Consider the following 25,325-nt stretch of genomic DNA (forward strand, 5'->3'; position numbering starts at 1 on the left):
GGAAAATATCTGCGGAAATGACAGATGTGCTCACACCCGCTCGGTAAGACTGTGCGTGCTCAGCCAAGAACTAAGGCATAGTTGACTCAAACATTTTAAGCAGGAAAAGCGCCCCGCAGTCCCTCCTCCTCCCCTCCCGGCCCCACCCTCCGGGGCCTGCCGTCTCCCAGCCTCCACCCCCCAACGGGGCCGCCTCGGGTCCTCCCGGCTCTCAAACCCACCGGGACAACTCGGGGGCTCCGCACGGGGCCTCTCGGGCCGGGAGGTTTCCGGGTGTCCCTGCACCTAAGGGCCTGCCCCCGTGGCCCCCGGGCCCTCTCTGCCTCACACTCTCCTATCAGCCCTCAGGATCCCTCTCGGGGTAGGGTCCCCTCTCTTAACTCGGCTGAGTCCCTCCAATACGCCAGCCTCCAGGAAGCAGTCAGCAATCCCCAAATATTTGGGATCTTCGCTAGTCCTCCACCTAGTCACCCACCCTTCTCATTCCAGGAACCTCTCTCCTCCAGTGAGACATGCCTGCCTGCCGGAAGGCGGCCCCCCCAGGACCAAGAGGCGCCCAGGATCGATTTTTCCTGAGCCCTTACAATGCCCATGAGTCTCCTTCTTCCTTTGGACTCAACGCTCCCATCTCCTTCTTCCCTCCTCACCCTCTGGTGCCCTCCCATGCCCCCCGAGGCCCACCACAGCCCACTGGGCTTCCACCAGACCATCTGCTGCAGGGCAGGAGCTCAGAACAGATTCTTGTCTCTGTTGTCTCCCCACACAGCACAGGCCAGCACCCCATAAAAGCTCAGGGACTGACTAAGCAGAACATTCCCCCAACAACAGACGTCCACTCTATCCCCCTTGGGTTCCACCCCACTCCCAAGCTTCCAACCTACAAGGCTCACCCCAGGTACCCGGTATCCGGAGTGCGGATCTGATTCTGAGGAACAGCTTGTGAGGGATGATATCATGATTGCTGGGAGGGGCAGCAAGGGGACCTTGGGGAGCTTTTCTCAGCTGTCATAAAGAACATGCACATAAACCCATTCTCCTCCCCCAGCCAAGAGCCACAGATTGTCTTCCCCTTCAAGCCACTTCGGAAATCACAGTGCCAAGGGAGAGAGCTTCTGTGTAGTAGGAGGGAGCGTGGGAGGTGGGGGTGCAGGGAGAGAGGAGGGGGCATAGTTTCTCTGAGATGAAGGCGACATCTAGTGGTTTTGGGGGAAATTTAATGCTATTTTATTCTTAGGGACGGTATTTCTTTATGGAACACTGGCTGCCTTGCACAGCGGCAGGGGCGAATAAAAAAAAATAGCTGGATGATACAGTCCTTACCATTGAGAAGCATATAATTGGATCCATGAGGCTCCAAGACCAAAGGCAAGCCCCCCTTCAAATGTCTCTTGCCCCAAGCCCAGTAGAAATGGAAGACAGCTCGTTTTTTAACAAGGAGGAATGGTAACTGGAGTTCCAGCTTCCAACACTGGTAGTGAAAAGGAATTTTGTTTTATCTGAGCAAGGAAAAGAAGGATATAATAGTCAAAAGGGTGACAGGAAAAGAGACGGCTCTAACTTTAGACCAAGCTAACCAAATAATACTTTTCAAGCAACTACATGCAGCTTAATGAGAGAAGCAAGTCCCAAATGACACAATCTCTGCCAGAATCACAGAATGCCAGGACTAGAAGGAATCTTATAAATATGATGTGCAACCCCCTCCTTTAAAGAGGATTGAAACTAAGTCCCAGAGGGGAAGTCACATAGCTTCCTCCCCCGACCTGACGGTTTTTGATGGCAGAGCGGAGACTAAAATCAGGCTTGCTGGTCTCTAAGGTGGCGTTCTGTACAGATATTCTGCTGACTCATGGAACTCACTATATGAAGCCATGCTTACAGGGCAATGGCCACCAAAGACCCAGACAAGTCTCTCTGGAACACCACTGTTGCCCAGACTCCCAAATAAGTTCAAGTGTGTGATATGTCTCTTCAAGCATCTTTCCCCCTCCCTCTTCCTTCCACTGGCCACTAATACTAGAAAGTGAGAAGAGGCAGGTACTTTTCCATTGATTTTTAAGGAAAGTAGAAGAGAGAGGAAAAGACAGAGAGAAACATCGATGTGAGAGAAACACATTGATTGATTGCCTCCTGCACGAGCCCCGATCAGGACCTGGGCTGGGGAGGAGCCTGCAACCAATGTATGCCCCCTTGACCAGAATCGAAACCAGGACCCTTCAGTCCACAGGCCAACACTCCATCCACTAGACTAAACTGGTTAGGGCGGCAGTGAAAGGTTTTTGTTTTGTTTTTCATTTGGGGATGGAGGGTTGAAAACGTTAGATAAATGAAAACTTTGGTTACCTATATATTCCAATGCCTGGGAAATCTAAAGATCCTGCTGGCCTGAGCCAGATAGGATCCAACTTTCTCTCTGTGAGGCTGATAATGCCTCCTTCGCAGACACTGTCTATAGTTCCTTCTGGGACAGGGCCAGCCCAAACACCTCATTTCTGATCCAAAACGAAGCTGTGGAGCATCGGATCAGCTCGCTGCTAGAAGCTGCTGTGGTTTCCAAGCTGCCCTGTCCCTTAGTGCAAAGAAATCCTGACCTCAGTCACACTCAGGCCAAAGGAACCTCAAGACCCTTGCTGGGTCCTGGAACCACCATGGGATTTAGACTCATGCTGATCTCATGACAAGCCTCGATGCTGCCACCTGCCTCCCAGTTCAGCACGCAGCAGTTTTATGACTTACCTGATTCTGCAGCTAACTCTGGACCCTCAGGTTTGCTCTGCACCAGACCGTGCCTCCAGGCCTGTAAGACTCCAGAGAAATGAAACACCTTCCAGTCTTCTCTCTGCCTGGCTAACCTGACTTGCAGAACAAGATTTTGATTATATGCCATTCTCTCCTGCACACAAGACAGACAGGTTCAAGAGAACCTGCCAACAGAGGCAGGAGAACAGCCATGGAAAATGAGATAAAATGAGGCAGAAAAGATACATTTCAGATGCAGCATTTCAATAAGGGAGAGGAGGAAGCAGTGTAAAAAGAGAAACATAGCCCTGGCCAGTTTTGCTCAGTGGATAGAGCGTCAGCCTGTGGACTGAAGGGTCCTGGGTTCGATTCTGGTCAAGAGCACATGCCCAGTTTGCGTGCTGGATCCCCAGTAGGGGGCATGCAGGAGGCAGCTGATCCGTGGTTCTCTCTCATCATTGATGTTTCTATCTCTCTCTGTCTCCCTCTCCCTTCCTCTCAGAAATCAATAAGAATATATTTTTAAAAAAGAGAGAGAGAGAGAGAGAAACATAGTGAAATGTGTTGAAAACAAAGAAAGACTTTACTAAAATTCTGCATTTTCTTTTAACCCCAGCAAGGGAGAGATAGAATCCTGAAAACAGGTCAAACCCCCATTATTGCTCATGTGGCCACACCCCTCCCCTGCCCTACTTCCCTCTCTTTATATAGCAGCACACAGTCCAGTTCTAGACCTTAGGTCCTTTTTAAAATATATATATGTTTTTATTGATTTCAGAGAAGAAGGAGAGGGAGAGAGAGAGAGATAGAAACATCAATGATAAGAGAGAATCATCGATCAGCTGCCTCCTGCATGCCCCACACTGGGGATGGAGCCCACAACCTGGCTATGTGCCCTGACCAGGAATCGAACTGTGACCTCCTGGTTCATAGGTCAGTGCCCAACCACTGAACCACACCGGCTGGGCTTAGGTCCAGTTCGCCTTCCATATCCTTAAAGAGCTGCTGTTATTGTTTAAAAGGTCAAGGGGTTTTACTTTGCCCTCACACAATGCTTTCTTTTAGAGTTAAAAAGTTTTTAAATTTAAAATCTTTTCAAATCAGATCTCAGCTCCTAACTTACCTGTCTAGATATGTATTCTAAAAGTTGAACTGGGCCTGACTGCAGTGGCTCAGTGGTTGAGCATCGACTTATGAACCAGGAAGTCACTGGTTTGATTCCCAGTCAGGGCACATGCCCAGGGTTGTGGGCTCAAGGCAGCCGATCAATGATTATCATTGATGTTTGTATCTCTCTCTCTCCCTCTCCCTTCCTCTCTGAAATCAATAAAAATATATTTAAAAATAAAATAAATAAAAGTTGAACTGGTAATGTACTCTAAGGGGCCAGAAATACATTTTGTGAAAGGATAGTCTAGAAGAGTAGTTTTTCTATGGAAAACATTCATGGAGAGCCAGTGATCCCTAAGAAAGAATTTCAGAATTGTCAGGAGAATTTATCTTCAAGATGATTCAAGCTCCAAGCGCCCATTTTCACCTGTCTGCTCCACCCACACTTGGACCTGCACCTCTGTAAGTGTCCAGGAAGGTGCCAGTGGCATCCATGGCTCTTCCACACTTGGCCTGTTTTCCCAGGTACATATACTGCTTCCTTCTGTTCCTATTACCACCCTTCACCATTATCACCAACCCCAGTAATTACTCACCACCCCTGAGGATCATCTGATAGCATAATGTCTTAAATATAATATTCTCTGTCCTATTTTTTCTCCACTCCACTTAAAATTCTACTTGCTGTCTTCACAAAATCTTTCACTGAGAAAAGTGGCATGTGTCCCCTCACCGTTTAAGCCCTCAATTTACAAATATCTCACATAAAAAGAAACAAAGGAAGCATGATCACAGCAGCTTGTAGGGAATTGAAAAGTACTCATCACTATTTCATTCTGCTCTGCTTAGAATTTTCTAGAGAAGCCAGAGACTGGAAGAGGAGGCAGAGAAATCTGAAGCAAGATTCGACACAACTGTACTCTTCTGCATGGCTGCAATATGTCAGTACAACCAAAAGAGTAGCTAGCTGTGGTGATGTAGGGTTGGCTGGCAGACAGTTAAGAGGCTCCTAGAGAAATCTAATCAAGAAATGCTAAGTGCCTGGTCTGGGATGATGGATTAATAGTAAAGAGAGAGAAACACATGTGAGATACTTTGAAGGAAGAAACAACAAGACTTGGTGGCAGCCTGGATCTACTGGATAAAGAGGAAAGATTACTCTAAGGCAGGGGTCACAGAGGCAAAGGCCAGGCAGAAAATGTAAATGCAAGAGGCAGCTGGATGAAGATTCGCAAACCAGGAAGCCCCTGCTCCATCTAAAGTGGATGCCACCACTCTGGGATGGAGCCCAGAGCTGCCATTTTTTTAAAAAATATGTTTTTATTGAGTTTAGGGAGAGGGATAGAAACATTGATGAGAGAGAAACATCCATCAGCTGCCTCCTGCATGTCCCCTACCAGGGATCAAGGCTGCAAACCAGGCATGTGCCCTGACTGGGAATCGAACCATGACCTTCTGATTCGTAGGTCAATGCTCAACCACTGAGCCACACCAGCCGGGCCAGGACTGCCATTTCTTACAGTTTTCCTTTAGACTGTCTCAACAGCCTCTGGGCCTCCAGTCTCACTTCCCTCCAATTCATCCTCCACAATGTGTTTTCAGATGCCAAAGTGACTTTTTGAAACAAAAACTTAATTATGTCACTTTGCTGCTTAAAATCCTTAAATGGTTCCCCATGAAAGCTGTGTTTTTCAAACTGTTATTTTTAGCAGCAAAACCCTTCCTTCAAATAAAAGCTTATGCACAAAACAGAAAAGAAGCCCAGCTGCTGTAGATGAAGTAGCAGTGCAGGACCCAAAACCTGGGGCCCCCTACCCTTAGCACCATCTGAACCCCTGAACCTCTGGGCGGCACCCCTCAAACAGGGGGAGCACAGAAAGATTTTCCAAGGGGTATGTATGTTCAGGTGGTTTCAAGGGAATGCATTTCCAGAGCCTCATCTTCCACATGGACTCTTCCCTAAAACTGATCTGCCCAAGAATGGGCCGGTGTTCACACAGTCCTCCCACTTTGCAAAAGAAAGGCATATCCCTTGCCTAGGCCAAATCTTGTGATGACGAACTGTTCTAGGGTGTGAAAACTGCAGGGACACCAAGCAAAGGGGTATGTAAATGAAGACCTTGGTTCAGGGAAACTTAAAGATGAATCAAGGTACTTTAAAGTGATAGGGCTTCCTGCCTTTTCCCACCGTGTACATTCTTCTGTTCAGGGTAAAACCTGGCATTGGAAATGGGCTGTTTAGCCCATGCTGGGATTCTCTATAATCAGCACAGCCCAAGGAGACTACATTAATGACATACTTTCTTTTTAAAAGTAGCTGGAGTAAAAATAAATAAATAAACGTAACTGGAGCACATGAAAATAGTTGAATTGTACTGTATGTAAATTATACTTCAGTGACCTGACTTAAAACAAATGAAAAACTGTAATTGGAAAGTTGTGCAGGCCATCAAAAAATTCAAATACACTGAATAAAAGCCATGGATAAAAAATTAAGTGACCACCTGGCCAGCGTGACTCATTGGTTGAGTGTTGACCTATGAACCAGTAGGTCACAATTTGACTCCCGGTCAGGGTACATGCCTGGGGTTGTGGGCTCAGTCCCCAGTGGGGAGCATGCGGGGAGACAGCCAATCAATGATTCTCTCCCGTGTTTGATGTTTCTGTCTCTCTCCTCTCCCTTCCTCTCTGAAATCAATAAAAAAAATATTTTTAAAAATAAGTAACTTATTTGGTGTGCTTTATTCAATAAGATTTTATTCTACTTTAACAAATTATCATGAAATATTTATTATTACAGTCAATCCTCAGCTTATAAAGTGATTAATATTTTCTATCTCCCATTAACAATTCATAAATTTAAATTTGTGATAATAAATGTAAGATTTCAACTTAAAACTGTGTGAGAGGGTTATTATTACTTTAGGGAGCTCATGAGCAAAAAAGTTTTGAGCTCTGTGGCTCGAAATAATGTTTTGAAAATCAATGGCTACATAGTGACTTGATCCTGTCAGACCTAAGTCTCCCTTCTAATAAATATTTAAAATAACAGCACCTTTATTGATCTAAAATGAAATTCATAGATAACAACCTATCTATACACATAATTTCAAAACACCAAAAGTGTCCTTCCTAGCTGTGATATAAAAGAGGAATAAGGACAGTAATAATAATAATAGGTATTTCAATACATAAATGGTTGGACATGACTATTACAGAAGACTTAAGGAAGCACTCAGATGCATGTACCTAACTATAAGAAATGAGTCAGTTAGGATTTAAGAGAAGATCAGAGGCCATTACATTAAAAACATGCTAGATTAAACACTGGTGTTAGGATAACTAATAACAGACCAATTTATTTATATATAACAATAACACCCTACACAAAAGTTTGGTGGAACATTCAAAAATTAGGCAGAACTCAGGATCTCTAAATCATATGAAATTCAGGACGTTTATTTGACATCCCAAATGCATTGCCAGTGTTGAAGTACGAAGAGTAACAAGATAACATTTCTTCATTGTGGAATACATGACCTAGTGGGGTTGGTAGAAAAATAAACACCTACTTTAAAACAATATATTCTTAATTATGTGGAACTGTTCTCACGTTGCACATTGCAGAGTCCAGTATTTGTGGTCCCCAACTACCAAAATGCCCGTAAAATCCACCTCCCATCACTATCAAAAACGCCCCACAAATGTCTAAAATGCCCCTCCAGGGGCAGTACCGCTGCTGTTAAGAACCGCTGGCCTCCTGGATAGAGAACAAGCATGTTAGCCCACTAGGATCTGGCTCTGGCCTTCTCTCCCGCCTTCTCTGCTGCTACGTCTGCCTTCTAAACATAAAGAACTATTCTTAGTTCCCTAAGTGAGCCACATTAGTTCATCAGCCTGAAATGTCTTATCTTCCCTTGACTTCTGACTAACTGTTCTTCTTTGAAGCCTTCCACCCCACTCATTATAACCCTTAATACATTATTTTAAATTTTTAAAATATATTCTTATTGATTTCAGAGAGGAAGGGAGAGGGAGAAAGAGACAGAAACATCAATGATGAGAGAGAATCACTGATTGGCTGCCTCCTGCATGCCCCCTATTGGGGATCGAGCCCGCAACCCGGACATGTGCCCTTGTCCAGAATCAAACCTGGGACCCTTCAGTCCACCAGCTGAAGCTCTATCCACTGAGCCAAACCAACTAGGGCAATACATTGTTTTTAAAGTAGATAGTTACTTTCTACCTACCCCACTAAATTGTGTATTCCATAAAAGAAAGAACTATCATATTTAATCTTTGTACCTCAACACCGTGCAAGACATTTTACAGTCAAATAAATGTTTTCTCAATGAATAAACAAGAGCACAGATGAATGGATTCACTTTACAAAAAAAGGGGGGGCGGGGGAATATTTCCTCTGAGACTGCAGAGAAATATGGGATAATGGATTCAAGGATGGATTTAGTGATAAATTTAACTTATCTACTGAGCACTGAACTCAGTGAGATGTAAACATAAGCTCCTCTCCTACCAGCCTTCTTCATCTATGCCATGATAAATGTCTCCTTCCCACTCGTCACAACAGCATGAACAGATTCCACATCTCTCTGCTCCCTTTTGGTTACGTGAGAACTCACTCCAACCCAATTGGTTTAAACTCCAATCTCAGGTCCAAGGTAGAAGTCATCTCCTCCCCTCTTCCAGCCCAAGCCCGAGCCATGGCTTAAGGAACCTGAAGTGAGGAGGAGTATATGGTCCCTTCTATGACGTCTCCTCTTCCTCTTCTAATTCTCTAGAAGGCGCTCTAGAGGGGTTCTAGCTCTTCTGGGGTTGGGCAGCAGGAAGAAAACAGAGAGGAAAGAGATAACAGTCTCGTCAGTCAACAGAGTAGTTACACAAACCACTGCTGGTTGTAGATGACAGGCCATTCCAGCCTGTTTCCAGGCAGACGTCAAAGTGAAAGATCTCTTATAGGGCACTGTGTGTGTTCTTTAGAAAGTCCCATGAGGCCTCTAATGTAGACAACCCTGCTCCAAGTCATCTCCTTTAAACCCTCTATCTTCTGTCCAGCAGGCAGCCTGTTAGATGGGCTACCAGCAAGATGCTCAAGTCCAGCTCTCTTTCCCAGGGTCCCTTTGACCACAAGAAACTCATGCGTCTCTGCTAAGCCAAGCTATTCCACCATCACCCTGCCCAGTCCTTCCACCTCTCTTTAATTTCCTTTCCTCTTCTCAGATCAATGCAGAGCCTACCAAGTCTACTGTCCAAACATAGTCTAACAAGGGAATGAGAGATCAGTCTCTCTTTCATGTATATGCTCTTTGATACCCTCTTGCTTGGTTTGGGGTGAGAGAGGGGAAAGTACTCCCTACTAGGCTCATGACTCCCTCCCTTGAGTCATCTTATATCTTGTTGATGGGAAGAACACTATCCTTCAGAGTCTAGAGAGTTACTCCCAAAATGATATCTTTAAAAAACTCTAAACTCCCCCTTGTGATGCTGCCTCCTATCAGTCTGAGAGTCACACAGAAAATCAACCTCACTAGTGAGCATTCTAGTGTTTATTTTGTGCCTATGCCAAGCATGTGCCATGAGTGTTACGTCTAGTATCTTATTTAACCTACCTAACAGCCCTCTAAGACAGGTTCTATTATAGTCCCATTTCGTAAAGACACAGACCTAGAGACGGTAACCACTACCCAAAACTACTAGTTAGTAAGTGACGGAACAGAAATGTGACCACTTCAGAGTCACATCTACATTCAATTAAAAACAGTGGCCCCCAGCCCTCGCTGGTTTGGCTCAGTGGATAGAGCGTCGGCCTTGGGATCTGATTCCGGTCAAAAGCATGTACCTTGGTTGCAGGCTCCTCCCCAGCCCAGCCCTGTTGAGGGCTCGTGCAGGCAATCGAACTGTTTCTCTCACATTGATGTTTCTCTCTGTCTTTCCTCTCTCTTCCACTCTCCCTAAAAATCAATGGAAAAAAATCCTCGGGTGAGAATTTAAAAAAAACACACAGTAGCATCCAGATTGATCCTTCACTTCATTAAGCCAATTTAGAATAATTTTTAGTTCTTTTGATAAAATTTATCTTCAAAGAATCACTATTTACCACATACACACATACATATATATGTATATACATATATATAATTTTAAGTGGCTATAAAATTTAAATGAAGAACTATTTTTTCATCTATAAAAATTGTTTTAGAAATAATACCTAATGCTAGCAAGTGTGTGGGAAAATGGTATTCTCGTACACTGCTAGTGAGGTACGATCTGGTACAACGTTAGAAAGCAGCTTGGCAATCTCCATTAAAAGCTTTTAAAATATTTTTAGCATTAACCCATCAATTCCACTTTAAGAATTTAGCTAAAGAAAATCATAGACTTAGCCTTGACCAGTGTGGCTGAGTGGATAGAGAATCAGTCAAGGGCATGTACCTGGATTGCAGGTTCAATCCCCACTCCCTACCCCCAATCAGGGCGTATGCATCTCTCATATTGATGTTTAAAAAAAAAAAAAGCATAGCTTTCACCTCAAAGATACTCAACAGTCTTTAATAATAAAAAGTTAGGAAATATCTAAATTTCTAATTATAGGGCATTGTATAATTAAACTAGAGGCCTGATGCATGAAATTCATGCCAGAGTAGGCCTTCCTTCCTCCGGCTGCCGGCACTGGCTTCCCTCTAGCACCTGGCACCTGAGACCCAGGCTTCCCTATGGCCACTGGCAGGCACCTGGGACCCGGGCTTCCCTCACAGCCCCGGCTTTGTCCTGAAGGTCATCTGGAAGGATGTCCGGTCTAATTAGCATATTACACTTTTATTATTATAGATTATATTACCCTTATACATTAAAATCCAAGCAGCCCATTAACATTATTTCAGAGATATATGATATCAAAGATGGTTCACCATACATCATTAAGTGAAAATAGGTTGAAAGATGTATGGAATGAACCCAGTTTCATTAAAAATACACACACACACACACACACACACACACGAAACCTGGAATGGCATAAATCAAAATGTTGAGAACGGCTGTCTTTGGGGATAGTATGAGTTAGAATTTTATATTTAATTGTATTTTCAATGATTGTGTATTACTTTGTTAATAAGAAAAATATGAGGGTGTTTCCTCTTTTAAACAGTATCACGGGGATAAAAAGATACCAAAATATTTTTTATGTTATTGAAATAGGTCTGTAGTTTCCATTTAACAAATATACCAATAAAAATTAATGTAGCTTTTATATATAAATTACCAGTATATTTGTTTACAAAGATATATTACTTAAAACATTTTATACCTCTTTTATACAGCCCTACCACAGTTAGTATGCAGCTCAATAAATACTTGAATTGAATTAAATAGCCTAGTGTAAAATTTTTATAAACAATCAGGAAGAACACAGTGAAGTTCCCAGTTTATAGATCATAGTAAGTCCCTCCATTATACCTCAATCACATGTGACACTGTGGACCATCACCTTCTTCTTAAAGCTCTTCCCATAGCTCCTGCCACAGCTCATTAGCCCAGTCATCCTTCCATCTCACTGTCCGGTGCTCTCTCACTCCAGCAAGACCCTCTTCCTCCTCTGAGCTGTAGGCTTCCCACCCCCATGCCGTAGTTTCAGCTTTCTGCATTCTCCTTTCCATACTCACTTCCTTGGTGAGTTTATCCACAGTCATGACATCACCTGCCACCTCAATGGAGATAATTTCAGGGGCATGACCTTACTTCATTGGGTGTGGGCATGTGCGCTGTCATTGCTACATATATGAGGTATTTTGATGTTGCCCAACAGCAATGATAGGATTTTACAGTACAGCTCACAAAGGGAAAGACTGCTTGGAGCATCTGAGGAAGAGTTGTGGGCATCGATGGCAGTGAACTCCTTCCCCTCCCCATAAAATAAACCAAATAAAAATACATAAATAAATAGTGAGCAAAGCACGTGTCTAAAGTGGTCAGGTTAATGGTGTCATACCTTGTTTGGGGATGCAAGAAACTAAATGAAATAATTAGCCAATAGAAGATTCTTTAAAAGGTCCTAGATTCCACATTTACAAAGCTCACTTATATGAATAAAGTACATATTTTCTTCTAAATATGTTTTTTATTGATTTTTAGAGAGAGAGGATTTTTAGGGATATAGCGATAGAAACATCGATGGAAGACAAACATCATTAATCAACTGCCTCCTGCATGACCCCCACTGGGGATCGAGCCAGAAACCTGCACATGTGCCCTGACCAGGAATCGAACTGTAACCTCTTGGTTCCTAGGTCGACGCTCAACAACTGAACCACACCGGTCAGGCAACAAAGTACATATTTTTATTAATCACATATTTTTTACTTTTCTGGTGGTCAGTCCTTGTCAGCAAATCACATTACTCTGTGGACTCACCTTCAAAACTAATCTGCCTCCCTCCCCTTCCAGTCAGATTTCTGCCCTTAAGCTTCTCCGATGTAGGAATTGCAAGACGCCACTGGGCTTGCAAATTCATTCTTTACACTCAGGGTATATTAGTCAGAGGTCCTGAAATAAGATCAGGGCAAGAGGCATCCCTTGCATCCAGTACCCAGAACATAAAGGTCACAGATTTTGGGAATAGGAAGACAGCAATTATGGGCTAATTTCTGACTAATCCTGGCAAGGAGAAAAGCGTATGGTAGAAAGCTCCAGATGAGGAGAAATAAACGGTAGGTGCCGACAGCCCCGGCCGGTGTGACTCAGTTCATTGGAGCATTGTCCCATTCGTCAAAAGGTGGCGTGTCCCACTCTTGGTCAGGGCACATACCCAAGTTGCTGGCACATGTGGGAGGCAACTGATCGATGTTTCTCTCTCACATCAATGTTTCTTTCTCTCAAAATTTAATGAAGAAGTTTTTTTTTAAAGGTGGGCGCTGACAGAAATAGCAGACCACAAGAATCTGTCCTCACAGGCTTGACAGGGTCAGGTATCATGGATGGGTTTCAACCACATGGTTCTTCCTTGGCAACGGGTGCAGCTGGTGCTGGGACACTTGGTGCTGAGGCAGGTACACATGAGTAAGCAGCTCCCTGCAGCTGCATGCACTGAGCTACCTGCTCAGCCAGGCCACATGCCTCTGGCATCTATCCTAACTTACCTCAGATGGGAACAGGGACACAGGCCTGCACCATTCCTGCCTTACCTCATCAGAGATGGTATGAGTTAACTGGTACACGCTACTCACCTAAAGGTCTACTACATCTTCACAGCTGGGATCCCACACCTTTCAGAAGTCCTCAGATCAGTTTAACATAGTCTGACCTGATCATTTAGACCAAGGGTCCTCAAACTTTTTTAAAAATATTTTTATTGATTTCAGGGAGGAAGGAAAAGGGAGAGAGAGATAGAAACATCAATGATGAGAGAGAATCATTGATTGGCTGCCTCCTGCACGCCCCCCACTGGGGATCGAGCCCACAACCCAGGCATGTGCCCTTGACCAGAATCGAACCTGGGACCCTTCAGTCTGCAGGCTGACGCTCTATTCACCGAGCCAAACCGGCTAGGGCCAAACTTTTTAAACAGGGAGCCAGTTCACTGTCCCTCAGACTGTTGGAGGGCCGGACTATAGTTTAAAAAAAAACTATGAACAAATTCCTATGCACACTGCACATACCTTATTTGTATTTGCATGTGGCCCGTGGGCCGTAGTTTGAGGACCCCTGATTTAGACAGTCTTTAAGGCACTGCTTGACTCTCTTGAATAAAAATTGCTTGGTCTCTCAGATAGCCGCCTCTCCCCTGCTTCTCTGCCTGAGACGGATCTGCATGTACGAGGGAAAGGGGACTCTGCAGCAGCAGGAAAGAGGTGAACTTGAGCAAGTGGTCCTCTGGCCTCCTATACCCAGGGCAATGTTTCTTCGCCCTGTTTGCTGCTTACACTGCTGGCGATCATGGCCCAACTCTGTAGCTGGTATAACTCTAGGATCCCCGAGTGGTGCCCTGTGGCAGAATCCATTGCACTGTCTTCCCCTGGCATTCTTTTTCTGAGTCTGGTTGTAATGCCTATCACACCCCTCCGATGTCTGTGTACTGAGCACATATGCAACAGAAACTGTTCCTGTAGTCTCTGCACCAAGGGCTTCCCCGTTGCACATGAAAATGCCCCACATCTTGACTGCCAGGGTCAGACGTTTTCAAGAAGTCTCACTGATGCCTCTTTCAAAATATCTCTCCATTAAAATCTACATTCCCACCCCCCCACCCCCCATCTAGTTCCAGGCTTACCAGTCTGTGCCCACGCTCAGCAAGAATGAGTGCATGATCGATTAATAATGTCTGCTCTGGATAGATGATAGGGGAGCCACACCATGAACAATCGTAAATTTCTTCTTCCTCAAATCCATCAATCCAAATTAATCTGCCCTCTTTATTTGTATCTACTAAAATCCTCTCAGAATTAGTTCAAGCTTTATTTCTTCTATGAAAGTCACCTGGGCTATAGTGGCTTTACCCTGCTTTGAATTAACATCATTTACCTAGTTACTTAATATTAATACTGGTTTATAAATATTGATAGTAAATAGCACTTATTACTGACACTTGAAGTGGCTTGAAGAAAGGTGGTATCATTAACACAGAGCATGACTTGTTTTAAAGAAAATGTGAATGGTTACCTATAGAGATACCTGGTGCTCTGGCCACCAGAAACGAGGTCTAGCAGTTCTCTGAAGATACTATCAGTGAACTCCTTTGGCAAAAAAAAAAAAAAAATATCAAAAATGGGACTGAGCCCTAACCAGGTTGGCTCAGTGGATAGAGTGTCGGCCCGCAGACTGAATGGTCCCAAGTTCGATTCCAGGCAAGGGCATGTACCTTGGTTGCGGGCACATCCCCAGTGGGGGGTGTGCAGGAGGCAGCTGATCAACTTTTCTCTTTCATCGATGTTTCTAACTCTCTATCCCTCTCCCTTCCTCTCTGTAAAATATCAATAAAATATATTTTAAAAAAAAATGGGACTGAAACAAAAAACAAATTGTTTTTGCTTAATTAAAGAAGAGAGTATTGCCCTAGCCAGTTTGGCTCAATGGACAGAGTGACAGCCTGCGGATCAAAGGGTCCTGGGTTCGATTCCAAGGGCATATACCTTGGTTGCAGGCTCTCCCCCACCTCCCCGCCTGAGCCCTCAGGGCTCGTGCAGGAGGCAACCAATCGATGTTCTTCTCTTACATCGTATATCTCTGTCTTTCCCTCTCTTCCACTCTCCCTAAAAAAAGCAAATATGAGATATTGTGGAAATAAGCATCAGTGGAAAAATATCCTCGGGTGAGGATTAACATAAACAAACAAACAAATAAAAAAATAAATAAGTAAATAAAAAATAAACTTTATCTTTTAATTTGAAAAAAAAAGGAAAGAAAGATTATTTTTAAAAAAAGAGAAGAGCCCAGCTGGTGTGGCTTTGTGGTTGAGCGTCGAACTATGAACAAGGAGGTGGGGGCACATGCCTGGGTTGCAGGCTCAATCCGCAGTCAGGTGTGTGCAGGAGGCAGCCGATCAATGATTCTCTCTCATCATTGATGTTTCTATCTTTCTCTCCCTCTTCCTTCTTCTCTGAAATTAATAGAAAGTATTTTTTTTTTAAGAAGAAAGCATTAAGTCTGGTCACTATTCCTCAACAGTAACAGAAGCATGAGTTCACTTACTATGATTTTCCACCCTGTTCTATGATGCCACTCCCCATATTGCACTGTAGCTGACTATATGTAGCCTGAGTCCCTTTTCTCAACAAATCAGTGACCCTTTGTGGAAAAAGGTTCTTCCTGCTCTATCATACAGGAAGATAAACTAGTTTGCCAAGGAACTGAAATTCTTCCTTCAATTGAGGAATCACAATAACATTTTCTTGACTTTGCCAATCATACAATGGGATGTTCACTAAAACACAACCACTCCCGCCCTAACCAGTTTGGCTCAGTGGATAGAGCGTCGGCCTGCGGACTCAAGGGTCCCAGGTTCGATTCCAGTCAAGGGCATGTATGTTGGTTGCGGGCACATACCCAGTGGGGAGTGTGCAGGAGACAGCTGATCGATATTTCTCTCTTATTGATGTTTCTCTCTATCCCTATCCCTTCCTCTCTGTAAAAAACAACCCAATAAAATATATTTAAAAAACAACAACAAAAGAAACCACAACCACTCCCATTAAAATGTAAACTCCATGGAGCAAGGACATTGTCTAGTGTTTTCATCACTGTATTGCCAGCACCTGATCCAGTAGGTGACAGATATATATTTTACTAGTGAATCGTTAATACTTAATAAATAGTAGATGAAGACAATACACAGAAAAAGCTAATGTTTATATCCTACCATGTCTGTTTTGAGAGAGGTAATCTTCATTTCAGATTCGTCTTTTCCTATTGCACCTGTTGTGCTGCGAGGAGAAAGTTAAGAAAATGATCAAAATGAATCATAAACATAAAAAGACTGAAATATAAAAGCTAAAACTTCTAGATATAGAAAAAAACACAGGAGAAAAACTTTGTCACTTTGTTGTAAGCAAAGATTTCTTATGCAGGGCACAAAAAAGCAATAGCCATAAAAGAAAGAAGGAAAAAATTAGATTTCACAAAAATTTAAAATTTATGCTCTTCAAAAGACTCCATAAAGAAAATAAAAAGGCAATATAAAAGAAGCCATGATGAGACTGAAATATTCATTTTTTTAAAAAATCATTAAAAATAAAAAGCCAAGCCACAGACTGGGAAGAAGTATTTTTTAAAATATATTTTTTATTCCTCCCCAAGCTCTTTCCTTTCTCAATCCATCTCATCAAAGTTAAGGTCTGTTATCAATTTGGTGTGTTTTCTTCTAATTTCTATACACCTCATTTTTGTGTGTTTTTTATGTATGTATGTGTACTACAAATAGGATTATATAAAACATTGTTATGCAACTTCTTTTTATGAGATCTATTTTTTTTCTAGTCTTCTATTTCTTTTGTATCTTCTCATTATCCCTAATTAAAACTGTACACATAAAAATTCTGCCAAAGTTGGAGTCTAGAGGTAGGGTGGGGCTCAATTAATCTCACTATTATATGGCCCATTAATTACCCATAATAGGATGGACTTGGGCTCAGCTTAGCTGAACAATGAAGATCCTAAAGAATGTTAACAATGTGTCAGGCTGAAAAGTTCCTTTCAGCAATATGGAGAAGGTTCTTAAGCAGGGAAATCTCATGATGAAGACTATGTTTCATGAAGAATAACATGGCAACAGTGTAGATGATATAGACCAGAAGAAGGAGAGATTGGATAACAGGGAGACTAGCTCAGTGACGAATAGGAAATAGTAAAGCTGAAGAAATAAAATTCTGGACTATTGTTGTGGCCAGTGAAATGGAGAGAAACTTTTACTGAATTATAAGAAGGTAGACTCGTAGAGGGGAAAAAACACACAAATGACTGGAATTAGAAGAGCTAGATTTGAATTCCAACTGTGAAATTTATTAGCTATGTGACCTTTTGGCAAGGCACTTCTCTGCTCCATATCTCAGTTTGCCTGTCAATAAAATGAAGAACTTGGAATACTGGGGCCTCTAAGAGTATTTTTCAGAACTCTTTTTTTTTCTGGAAAAAAATTTTAAAGGCAAGATTGTTCTCACAGAAGCATGGCTAACAGGCTAATAGCGCCAGCTATCCTTAATTTCACCTCTCAGCCACCCTTGAGGCATTCTTGAGGAATCGCCAGAGGACTAGAGAACAACATTTGATAAATCTCTAAAGACTCTACTATCAGCTCTAATATTCAATGACTCAAGGGGTAAAATTAGCAAAGAGAGGTACCCAGGAAAATAGTAATGACGTTAATAGCTGCCACAAAATCATATAATAGAAAGGGTGAACTGACTTCCAATAAATTTGCCTGCTTCCCTTTATAGGCCAAACTCAAATTAATGTCCAAAATCTCATCCAAACCTTGTGCAATGATAATCTAACCTCCATATAAACAATTCAGTCACAAGTAATTCATTGCCTAATGTCAGCTCATTCCAATTTGAGGTCCTCTAACTACTTAAATGTTCTTCCTTATTAAGCCAAATTCTGTGCCCCATCACTGTTATCTGAAATAAAGGTCTGTATTCCACCTCTGGAACCAAACCAAAAAATCTAACCCTTCCACAGGACAGTCTTTCAACTGTTTGAAAAGGGCTATCCAGTCTGCCTTGTCACCCTGGATTCTCTCTCGCTCTGACCTGCCATGCATGGTCCACGGAGGTGGCCTACTCTGGTTTTGGATCAATTCAACAGTTTCTAAGCATCTAAATGCAAGTAGATTTTCATTTACTTGTGGGTTTAACCAGTTAACTGCCACATTTTTTTGAATTTAATTAAAAAAAGCTCTGCTGCTTGTGTCTATAGACGCTTATGATGTACAAATGTTTAAATACTTACTCAAAACAGATAATCTTCCTTTAAATGTCTAGTTTCGTAATGAAATGTAAATAGAACCCAAATTCATAATACGTTGACTATTCTTTTCTTGCTAAACATACACTGCTCCCAGTGTATCAGAAGTAGATTGCTAAATCTTTGACCCAAAGCCAATTGTAAAACCATCTAGCCAGGAATGCAAAGAGATCCAAGACTCAAGGTCCAATGAAGCAACTGGGACTCTACAGCTCATAATCTTATCAACTTTCAGGGGAATCTAATTCTCACCAGTACAAAACTCAATTATCATCAAGGTAACAGGGACTATCAATGTGAAAAAGCTCCATTCACCTTTCTTCATCCCATTCATTCCATATTCCACTACCAGGTCTGCAAAATCAGGGTCTGTGACTTGGGCCTGGGTATCTGCTATACTGGGTAGTTGGAGAACGGGGAGTAGGAAGTATGAGTGAGTCCCTTCGGTGAAAGCAAGCGGGCATGGCCACAGTCTGACTCCTTGTGGGAGGGCTGCGCCTTTACGGTTTCCTGTGCTCCAGTTGTCCGGGTAACCTGAGGCCTCCCTATTTGTGTTGGCATCATGAGGCCAAGAGCGGAAGCAAAGCTGGAGCAACCAGGAAGACCTGCAGGAAAAAAATGTGGGTAATGCAGCAGTTATACCACAGGAAGGTCAAGCCCAGGGCATAAGAATTACCTGTTTGGGAAGGGGTTGGGGTACTGCCTTGTAAAAATTTTATTTCCAAATTCCACTTCCAGAATTTCTGATTCAGTAGGCCTCGGATGAGATCGGGAACCTGCAATTTTAAGAGGCTCCCTCCTACCAAGTAAGACAAAGACCACACTTTTAAAAATCTAGGCTAAGCAAACAAATCACAAATTGGGAAGAAAAAGTGTAACCATCTATCAACTTCAGAAAGGTGATATTCTAGAACAGCAGTTCTCAACAAGAGGAGAGGGTGGGGAAATGCTGCCCTCCAGGGCACATCTGGCGATGTCTGGAGGTATTCTGGGTTGTCACAATGGAGAGGGTACCTCTGATGTCTAGAGGGTAGAGGCTGGGGTGCTGCTAAACATCCCGCCCCAACAGAAGAATGTCCAGCCCACATCAGCGCCATGGTTGAGAGGATATTCTGCCCCTCAACCCCATCTCCCCCAACCCACAGAGATCAATGCTGCATGCAGTTTTATGTCACAGGACAGAGACTTAGGGGAGAGCCCCTGGAAAAAATGAGAACCCAAAAATGATCTTTTAAAAATAGTGAACGTTATTATAAATATGGACAAGGAGGAGATGAGAAGAACAGACAATACTGGGAGGGATGCGTGGACAACAATGGTGAGCAGGGAAGGGAGTCGGGACAAAGGGCACTGGGGACAGCAGTGGGAAATGAATGCTGCTCCCCGGGTGGAGGCAGCCTATGCAATGTAGAAGGCTGGTGAAGAGGTGATAAGCTTATTAAAAATAATATATAAACAAAATAATTTTAAAAGACAAATGGATAAAGGAACTGTGAAGAAGTAGTTTTAGGATCTGTTAAGCATAGATCTGGAGTGAAAAGATGTTAGAGAAACTTCTGCAAAAAGAATGCTGAAGACTGTTCAGCAATGACAAGAAAAGAAAATGAGAGGACTTCTAGAAGGAGATCAAGAGTTATGTGAGAAAGGAAAAGAAGTTACTTATGACCTTCTAGCCACAATCACCCCCAAGAAAGACGAGTCCAGAAGTTCCCTGGATTTACTGAGCAGAGATCATAAAAGGGAAGAGGAGCTGTAGACACACCTAAGAGCTCTCCTCGAAAGGGAAGAGGGCAGACGTGGTGCTCACAGAGAATGGAGGAGTAAGGTTCAAAGAGGAGGAAAGTCGTTTGTGAGAGAAAAGAGAAGGGAGGGATTTGGCAGCCATTATGGAGAGGAACTTCAGAGGCTCTTTCCCTTAGGGAAAGAGAGAGATTGAATAAGGAATTTTTTAAGTTTTGCTTTGAGTTATGGAAGATGATAGGAAACCTTCATCTTTTACCCCTCCTAAGAAAGCTTCAATAAAAACTGACACTATCAATATAAGCCTAACCAATGGACACAGACAACAGGGGGGTGGGGGCATGAGTGGGGGGGGGGGTAATGGGAAGATAAGGGCACATATGTAATAGTTTAATCAATAAAGAAATAAAAAAAACTGACACTATCAGGACTCTAGAGGTTAGGTTTGTGTTTTTTTCTAGGTTGTGCCAACATGTAAGACTGGCCTCCAAACAGACAAGAGCCCAGTTTCGCGTGTTTTCCTGTGTTTGAGGTGACCATAAGATTTTTTTGGAACAGCCAAAAGACAGCCAGTGATGAAGTACTAAGTTCCAGAGTTTTTAGAGCTCGCTAACACAAGTGTCACTCACCTCATCTGGCTATTTAAACTTAAATAACTAACATTAAGTAAAATTAGAATTCTGTTTCGTAGTCACATCATGCTAGCCACATTTCCAAGGGGCTGGTGCCTAATCATTAGACAGGACGGGCAGGGAACATTTCCATCAGTGCAGAAAATTCTACTGGACATGCTGGAGGGGAAAAATACACAGACAAAAAACAAACCCCTTTCAAATCTTTAAAGAGCTGCCACACTGAAAAGAAAAATTTCTTCCATACTGTTTCAAAAAGCAAAACTACGGGAAAATATGAGATAACTAAAGCTAGATAGTAGAACTGGCAGCCCCCACTGCAGGAGGAAGTAACGCACTCCTTTCGGGAGAGACAATCAAGCAAAACCTACTCGGTCACCTTCCAGCGATGAGAACTAGATGCATTCTGCCTATTTAGTTTGAGTCTATAATTTTAAGAAAAGAGCAATTTATCAATGAGATAAAAGCGAGAGTCTCATAAATGGAATTTTAAAAGTCACTATTGCAATAAGCAGATTGTGGAGCAGGCAGGAAAAATAAAAGCAAATAGGGAATTCAGTTAAATTAGAGGGTGGTTAATTATGAGTGCAAGCAGAAAAAAAAACCAAAAAACAGAAAAATTTGGTGAGAATGGTTCCAGAGGTGGGGTAGGAAAACTTCAATATGGGTTATTAATAGAAACTTAACTATAGTTGAAATCCAAACTACAACCATAGCATCTTTTATATCCTCTGCCAGAGAGAACACTGGGCTGTTTGGGTATAGCAATTGTATGTTCTTGAAACTCTGGCCCCTCCCTCCCTCCCAGCTACCATTCATCACAGCCTTACAAGTCTCTCTCAGCTCCTGAAACACAGCCTCTTTCATGAAGTCTCTTCATCTTCACAGGAATGACTCTCCTCTCAGCCTTCTCCAGTCTGAATACAGAATGCCAAACGGTGCTGTCTCTTAAACTTCTATCCTAGCTATAAATTTACCCATCCTCATCTTTCACCCTAAAATATATTTGGTCTGATTATAATGTAATATACTAAACACATATTCATTTTTATTTATTTTTTTAAATCGTCTCTGGAGATTGGCCCAGACACGACCATTTTTTTTAAAAATTGATTTAAGAGAGAGAGGGAGAGGGAGAGAGAGAAATACTGATCAGCTACCTTCTGCAGGACCCACACTGGGGATCATGCCCAGACCAGGAATCATACCGGTGACCTCTTGGTGTACAGGGTGACGCCCAACCAAGCCACACCAACCAGGGCCATGTTCATATACTTATATTATACTTATATTGACTTATGGTTCTATTTTCTGTGCATTTTAGTCTGTGTGTGTACATGAGAACATTTATTCACACACATGAAAACCTCTATTACTGGCAAGCATTTAGGAATCTGACACTAAGATTATGAAGTTCATTATACAGTGCCCTGCCCAACATCAGGCTTCAGTCGATTTTACAATAATGGCCATGCGTCTGGATGCAGAATGTGGGAAAAAGAGACTGAAGTAGATGTGAATTTGAAAACTTTTTTTCTTATAGGAAAAATAAGGAAACATAAGTATTTTTACTATATCTAGAAGACTGTTTAATCACAAAGGGAAGGCCAAAGCCTTGGTGAAAGCAAGCATGATAGATTTTACAAACAATCCAGAATAAGAAAAAGGTGATAGAAGAGCAAAGAAGATAGAAGTGGATCATGCAGAATAAATAAAGCATTACCTTTTAAAAATCTGAAGTCTTCCCAAAGAGAAAGGAGAGGAAAAGAGATTTCAACAAGAGAGTGTTAAAGATGGAAAAGAGCCAGAAAGGGCTGTGAGCTTAAAAAAAAAAAAATTCACTGAAGAAGCGGTGGTGTATGTTGGCAAAGAGAAGTGTAGAATTGAGGGGAGGGAGAATTTATAGTAGAGGAAGTCGGTGTGAAGTTTTCCTTTAAAGATGCCCAGCAGAGCAAAGAAGGAATGAAGGCAAAGGCCACTGGGAATAAGGTAGGGCTGGAGCTGAAACAGCACAGGAGAAAGCAACTGGGCTCAAAGTGGGTGTTGTTGTTTTTTTTAATTAACTGACCCAGATTTTCTTGTTTGGAGCCAAAGGCAACTGTAGGGTTTAAGGATCTTAAAAATAAATTATAAAGATCCTAATCCTTATAATTGCTATTGGCCCAAGGTAACATAAATTATAAAGACCATAACAGAATTAGAATGAGTTTGAGACAAATACCAAATACCATTTTAGAGCTGGTTTTAGAAGAGAAATTGGACTTTATTGCTATGCTGTAGAAATACTGTCATGAATAAGACTGCTTTAGGTCCTAGCTGGTTTGGCTCAGTGGATAGTGTGGCCTGGGGACTGAAGGGTCCTGGGTTCGATTCCGGTCAAGGGCACATGCCTGGTTGTAGTCTCAATCCCCAGTAGGGGGCATGTAGGAGGCAGCTGATCAATGATTCTCTCTCATCATTGATGTTTCTATCTCTCTCCCCCCTCCCTTCCTATCTGAAATCAATAAAAATATATTTTTTTTAAAAAACTGCTTTAGCTTTCTCTCTTTATCAGCCACAGGGAAAATATAGAAACTTTGTAGCTACATACAAAGACACAGAAGATAGTATGTAACCTAACATATATGGTAAAACAGAGTTACTTGTCTTTGTACATTGTAGCCCAATGCCTCCATCCCAAGAAATGTTTTACTTGGTTCAGGATACATAGGGCAGGTTAAAGGACTGAACAGAAAAAAAATTAAGGTTAAAAATAAAGACCATAGCCCTAACTGGTTTGGTTCTGTGGATAGAGCGTCGGCCTGCGGACTGAAAGGTCCCAGGTTCTATTCTAGTCAAGGGCATGTACCTTGATTGCGGGCACATACCCAGTGGGGGGTGTGCAGGAGGCAGCTGATCGATGTTTCTCTCTCATCGATGTTTCTAACTCTCTATCCCTTTCCTTACTCTCTGTAAAAAATCAATAAAAATATATATAAAAAAATAAATAAAGACCATAATATGAGGGAGAGGAAAACTAGAAGGGCTATGCTACTGATATAGAAAACAGAGACATTAAAGATATGGAATTCAGTTAAATCAGTGAGGGGAAAATGGAGGCAAGACAAAGGAAGACTCAACACTATATAACATCTTGATAGCCTCACTTTGGATTTCAAATCAGAAATTGAGTCAAATTTTTCAATTATTAAAAAAATTCAACAGATTTAAATTGTTTGATAAATATAGCCATGCAACTTAAAATAACTACAAAAAGTTGCAAATCAATCTCTCTCTTTTTTTTTTTTTTTACAAAGACTTAATGGCAGGCAATAAAGCTAGATACAAATAATCTTGCCTTTTAAGCCATTCACTACTCTTCCTACTCAGAGAACAAAACCAAATTCCTCACATCTGCATTCAAAGCCTTTAATGAGCTGGGCTGGCCTGGCTCAGTGGTCGAGCATTGACCTATGAACCAGGTCACCTTTGGATTTCTGGTAGGTGCACATGCCAATCAGTGATTCTCTCTCATCATTGATGTTCCTCTCTCTCTCTCCCTCTCCCTCTCCCTTCCTCTCTGAAATCAATAAAAATGTGCGTGTGTGTGTGTGTGTTTAAAGCCTTTCAAAGCCTTTCAGGATCTAGCCACAACTGTACCCAAATAACCTTAACTCCCCCCACTCCCTAAGTGCACAGGCCTCCTGACCGACCTTCTCGCTCTAGGGGTTGGCCATCCCCACCTGCCTACCTGACATGGCAGTCTCCTTCCACCTACAGGCTCTGGCTGGCCAAGGCCTACACTGGCGAGGTGTCGTCCCGCAACTCGCCCGCCCGTCCTCATTGCGCTGCAACCCTCCCTCCCTTTCTGGGCCTCCCGGACTCGGATTCTCCGATTTGCCCGGGCCCCTTTCCCTCCCCACGTGAGGGCCTTCTCCCTGATCCAGGACGTTCTCCCAGGGGCTCGTTCCCGCCTGCTCCACTCAGGCACAAGCTCTGCACTCGGCCTCTATTAGGTCTTTCCCACCTGGGGCGGAACCAGAACCTGGACGTTCAGCACCCCCTCGCCGCTCCCCAACTCTCTCGGGTGCTTCCATCACCCTCCAGGTGCTCCCCGCAGCCACCCCTCTGGAACTCCGGTTCCCCAAACCTCCCCGCGGCCGCAGCCAATCCTTCCTATCCGGCCAAGGCGGTGGGGGTCAGCGGTGACTCACCCGAGGGCTGGCCGGCGGCTGGGGGGCCGGAATGCGCTCACTTCCTCACCGCGCACCTGCCCGGTGCTGCTGGAGCGCTGCCCCGGCCGGGCCTCCGGCGGATGTTTTCTGTCCCCCGCGCTGGCGGCGCGCGCCAAACGCCCCCGCGCGCCAACCGAGGCGCCCCCTCAACTGGCATCTCGGAGGCCGCAGGAATCAGGAATCACGGGGTTGAGCCCTAATAACTAACACTCCTACACACACACACACACCCTCAAAAGCTGGGCCTCCAGCCCCAAGAACCTACACAGATGCGCACGCACACACACCAATAGACATGCAAATGGATTCAACCGACACCTTCCCGCCACTCCCCGACTCTGGGAGAGGGATCTTGGCTCAGCCCCAGCCTTTCTTCCCAGGAGCCCCCTACTCCTACCTCACCTTCATTACAGGCAGTTCT

The 25,325-nt window shown here is 43.2% G+C and overlaps 1 protein-coding gene across 3 annotated transcripts in view; it reads right to left on the bottom strand.

Annotated features, from left to right (window-relative positions):
* Positions 1-1,296: 1,296 nt before the first annotated feature.
* The window catches only part of RGP1 (RGP1 homolog, RAB6A GEF complex partner 1), a 43,315-nt gene continuing 19,286 nt past the window's right edge, over positions 1,297-25,325 (bottom strand). Inside the window, exons 10-11 of one of the 3 annotated variants that reach the window (XR_002826232.1) lie at positions 16,217-16,280; positions 1,297-1,496 (exon numbers count right to left, since the gene is read on the bottom strand). The gene's annotated coding sequence lies outside the window, so the exon portion shown is untranslated. Of the gene's footprint in view, positions 1,497-15,435; positions 15,458-16,216; positions 16,281-16,618; positions 18,924-25,325 lie in introns of those variants that run through there. The other 2 variants (XR_001351126.2, XR_002826233.1) reach the window with 2 other exon arrangements.

This window comes from Myotis lucifugus, unplaced genomic scaffold (genome assembly GCF_000147115.1).
Source record: "Myotis lucifugus unplaced genomic scaffold, Myoluc2.0 scaffold_424, whole genome shotgun sequence".
Classification (NCBI taxonomy): domain Eukaryota; kingdom Metazoa; phylum Chordata; class Mammalia; order Chiroptera; family Vespertilionidae; genus Myotis; species Myotis lucifugus.